This window comes from Leptonotus elevatus, unplaced genomic scaffold, assembly GCF_054856555.1.
Source record: "Leptonotus elevatus isolate MCC_2025b unplaced genomic scaffold, RoL_Lele_1.0 HiC_scaffold_84, whole genome shotgun sequence".
In the NCBI taxonomy this organism is placed as follows: Eukaryota; Metazoa; Chordata; class Actinopteri; order Syngnathiformes; family Syngnathidae; genus Leptonotus; species Leptonotus elevatus.
In genome coordinates this window covers 70,001-75,000 of record NW_028233751.1, presented here as the reverse complement: position 1 = coordinate 75,000, position 5,000 = coordinate 70,001, and positions in this window count along the sequence as shown.

The following is a 5,000-nucleotide window of genomic DNA, read 5'->3' as shown; positions in this document are numbered from 1 at the left end:
TGAAAAAATTTCCAAGTTTGGCTGACTTAGAAAAAATTCGAGAACCAGGATGAGGAGGGGGAAAATGTGGCCAGTCAGGCCGACCCGAAGTGCCTCTTAGGCGGATAGGGGTTGGGCGAAACTCCCTTGAAAGTGGCACTCTGAAAAAATTTCCAAGTTTGGCTGACTTAGAAAAAATTCGAGAACCAGGATGAGGAGGGGGAAAATGTGGCCAGTCAGGCCGACCCGAAGTGCCTCTTAGGCGGATAGGGGTTGGGCGAAACTCCCTTGAAAGTGGCACTCTGAAAATATTTCCAAGTTGGGCTGACTTAGAAAAAATTCGAGAACCAGGATGAGGAGGGGGAAAATGTGGCCAGTCAGGCCGACCTGAAGTGCCTCTTAGGCGGATAGGGGTTGGGCGAAACTCCCTTGAAAGTGGCACTCTGAAAAAATTTCCAAGTTTGGCTGACTTAGAAAAAATTCGAGAACCAGGATGAGGAGGGGGAAAATGTGGCCAGTCAGGCCGACCCGAAGTGCCTCTTAGGCGGATAGGGGTTGGGCGAAACTCCCTTGAAAGTGGCACTCTGAAAAAATTTCCAAGTTTGGCTGACTTAGAAAAAATTCGAGAACCAGGATGAGGAGGGGGAAAATGTGGCCAGTCAGGCCGACCCGAAGTGCCTCTTAGGCGGATAGGGGTTGGGCGAAACTCCCTTGAAAGTGGCACTCTGAAAATATTTCCAAGTTGGGCTGACTTAGAAAAAATTCGAGAACCAGGATGAGGAGGGGGAAAATGTGGCCAGTCAGGCCGACCTGAAGTGCCTCTTAGGCGGATAGGGGTTGGGCGAAACTCCCTTGAAAGTGGCACTCTGAAAAAATTTCCAAGTTTGGCTGACTTAGAAAAAATTCGAGAACCAGGATGAGGAGGGGGAAAATGTGGCCAGTCAGGCCGACCCGAAGTGCCTCTTAGGCGGATAGGGGTTGGGCGAAACTCCCTTGAAAGTGGCACTCTGAAAAAATTTCCAAGTTTGGCTGACTTAGAAAAAATTCGAGAACCAGGATGAGGAGGGGGAAAATGTGGCCAGTCAGGCCGACCCGAAGTGCCTCTTAGGCGGATAGGGGTTGGGCGAAACTCCCTTGAAAGTGGCACTCTGAAAAAATTTCCAAGTTTGGCTGACTTAGAAAAAATTCGAGAACCAGGATGAGGAGGGGGAAAATGTGGCCAGTCAGGCCGACCTGAAGTGCCTCTTAGGCGGATAGGGGTTGGGCGAAACTCCCTTGAAAGTGGCACTCTGAAAAAATTTCCAAGTTTGGCTGACTTAGAAAAAATTCGAGAACCAGGATGAGGAGGGGGAAAATGTGGCCAGTCAGGCCGACCTGAAGTGCCTCTTAGGCGGATAGGGGTTGGGCGAAACTCCCTTGAAAGTGGCACTCTGAAAAAATTTCCAAGTTTGGCTGACTTAGAAAAAATTCGAGAACCAGGATGAGGAGGGGGAAAATGTGGCCAGTCAGGCCGACCTGAAGTGCCTCTTAGGCGGATAGGGGTTGGGCGAAACTCCCTTGAAAGTGGCACTCTGAAAAAATTTCCAAGTTTGGCTGACTTAGAAAAAATTCGAGAACCAGGATGAGGAGGGGGAAAATGTGGCCAGTCAGGCCGACCTGAAGTGCCTCTTAGGCGGATAGGGGTTGGGCGAAACTCCCTTGAAAGTGGCACTCTGAAAATATTTCCAAGTTGGGCTGACTTAGAAAAAATTCGAGAACCAGGCTGAGGAGGGGACCATCTGGCAAGGGAGTCCGACCTAAAGTGCATCTAAAGCGGATATGGGTTGGTCGAGCCTCCCTTGATTTGCCCTGGAGCTCCCACGTCTTAAAAAGGTCTCTCCTATAATTGTACACCAACCATTTTGAGGTTTGGGTGCAAACCTCTCGAATGGGGGGACTCGGTCCCCTATCTACAGCGCCCCTAATGACGACAGGTGGTACTGCGCCCCTGGTAGCCCGGCCATTGAAAATGAATGGGCCCATTCATTTCAATGGGGAATTTCGACCCCTGGTTGCCCGCCATTCATTTCAATGGGGAATTTCGACCCCTGGTCGCCCGCCATTCATTTCAATGGGGACTTTCGACCCCTGGTTGCCCGCCATTCATTTCAATGGGGGATTTCGACCCCTGGTAGCCCGCCATTCATTTCAATGGGGGACTTCGACCCCTGGTAGCCCGCCATTCATTTCAATGGGGGACTTGGACCCCTGGTAGCCCGCCATTCATTTCAATGGGGGATTTCGACCCCTGGTCGCCCGCCATTCATTTCAATGGGGGACTTGGACCCCTGGTAGCCCGCCATTCATTTCAATGGGGGATTTCGACCCCTGGTCGCCCGCCATTCATTTCAATGGGGGATTTCGACCCCTGGTAGCCCGCCATTCATTTCAATGGGGGACTTCGACCCCTGGTTGCCCGCCATTCATTTCAATGGGGGATTTCGACCCCTGGTCGCCCGCCATTCATTTCAATGGGGGATTTCGACCCCTGGTAGCCCGCCATTCATTTCAATGGGGGACTTGGACCCCTGGTAGCCCGCCATTCATTTCAATGGGGGATTTCGACCCCTGGTAGCCCGCCATTCATTTCAATGGGGGACTTGGACCCCTGGTAGCCCGCCATTCATTTCAATGGGGGATTTCGACCCCTGGTCGCCCGCCATTCATTTCAATGGGGGATTTCGACCCCTGGTAGCCCGCCATTCATTTCAATGGGGGACTTCGACCCCTGGTTGCCCGCCATTCATTTCAATGGGGGACTTCGACCCCTGGTTGCCCGCCATTCATTTCAATGGGGGACTTCGACCCCTGGTTGCCCGCCATTCATTTCAATGGGGGATTTCGACCCCTGGTCGCCCGCCATTCATTTCAATGGGGGACTTCGACCCCTGGTTGCCCGCCATTCATTTCAATGGGGGATTTCGACCCCTGGTTGCCCGGCATTCGTTCCTATGTGGCGGGGGATTTCAACCCCAGGTCGCCCTCGTGTGGTTCTTTTTGGCGCAGCTGACGGGCTCCGCTGCTCATGGAGGTTTGCTAGTGGAGGATAACCCCCTGCCTGGGCAACTCGAACGCCCGGCATTCGTTCCTATGTGGCGGGGGATTTCAACCCCAGGTCGCCCTCGTGTGGTTCTTTTTGGCGCAGCTGACGGGCTCCGCTGCTCATGGAGGTTTGCTAGTGGAGGATAACCCCCTGCCTGGGCAACTCGAACGCCCGGCATTCGTTCCTATGTGGCGGGGGATTTCAACCCCAGGCCGCCCTCGTGTGGTTCTTTTTGGCGCAGCTGACGGGCTCCGCTGCTCATGGAGGTTTGCTAGTGGAGGATAACCCCCTGCCTGGGCAACTCGAACGCCCGGCATTCGTTCCTATGTGGCGGGGGATTTCAACCCCAGGTCGCCCTCGTGTGGTTCTTTTTGGCGCAGCTGACCGGGCTCCGCTGCTCATGGAGGTTTGCTAGTGGAGGATAACCCCCTGCCTGGGCAACTCGAACGCCCGGCATTCGTTCCTATGTGGCGGGGGATTTCAACCCCAGGCCGCCCTCGTGTGGTTCTTTTTGGCGCAGCTGACGGGCTCCGCTGCTCATGGAGGTTTGCTAGTGGAGGATAACCCCCTGCCTGGGCAACTCGAACGCCCGGCATTCGTTCCTATGTGGCGGGGGATTTCAACCCCAGGCCGCCCTCGTGTGGTTCTTTTTGGCGCAGCTGACGGGCTCCGCTGCTCATGGAGGTTTGCTAGTGGAGGATAACCCCCTGCCTGGGCAACTCGAACGCCCGGCATTCGTTCCTATGTGGCGGGGGATTTCAACCCCAGGCCGCCCTCGTGTGGTTCTTTTTGGCGCAGCTGACGGGCTCCGCTGCTCATGGAGGTTTGCTAGTGGAGGATAACCCCCTGCCTGGGCAACTCGAACGCCCGGCATTCGTTCCTATGTGGCGGGGGATTTCAACCCCAGGTCGCCCTCGTGTGGTTCTTTTTGGCGCAGCTGACGGGCTCCGCTGCTCATGGAGGTTTGCTAGTGGAGGATAACCCCCTGCCTGGGCAACTCGAACGCCCGGCATTCGTTCCTATGTGGCGGGGGATTTCAACCCCAGGCCGCCCTCGTGTGGTTCTTTTTGGCGCAGCTGACGGGCTCCGCTGCTCATGGAGGTTTGCTAGTGGAGGATAACCCCCTGCCTGGGCAACTCGAACGCCCGGCATTCGTTCCTATGTGGCGGGGGATTTCAACCCCAGGCCGCCCTCGTGTGGTTCTTTTTGGCGCAGCTGACGGGCTCCGCTGCTCATGGAGGTTTGCTAGTGGAGGATAACCCCCTGCCTGGGCAACTCGAACGCCCGGCATTCGTTCCTATGTGGCGGGGGATTTCAACCCCAGGCCGCCCTCGTGTGGTTCTTTTTGGCGCAGCTGACGGGCTCCGCTGCTCATGGAGGTTTGCTAGTGGAGGATAACCCCCTGCCTGGGCAACTCGAACGCCCGGCATTCGTTCCTATGTGGCGGGGGATTTCAACCCCAGGCCGCCCTCGTGTGGTTCTTTTTGGCGCAGCTGACGGGCTCCGCTGCTCATGGAGGTTTGCTAGTGGAGGATAACCCCCTGCCTGGGCAACTCGAACGCCCGGCTCCCCCCCGGTCCGCTGGAGCTCCTCCAACGGCCAGCAACAAGCCCCGAAGACGGGCGCGCTCCCCGCGGTCCGCTGGAGCTCCTCCGACGGCCAGCAACAAGCCCCGAAGACGGGCGCGCTCCCCGCGGTCCGCTGGAGCTCCGCCGACGGCCAGCAACAAGCCCCGAAGACGGGCGCGCTCCCCGCGGTCCGCTGGAGCTCCTCCGACGGCCAGCAACAAGCCCCGACGACGGGCGCGCTCCCCGCGGTCCGCTGGAGCTCCTCCGACGGCCAGCAACAAGCCCCGACGACGGGCGCGCTCCCCGCGGTCCGCTGGAGCTCCGCCGACGGCCAGCAACAAGCCCCGAAGACGGGCGCGCTCCCCGCGGTC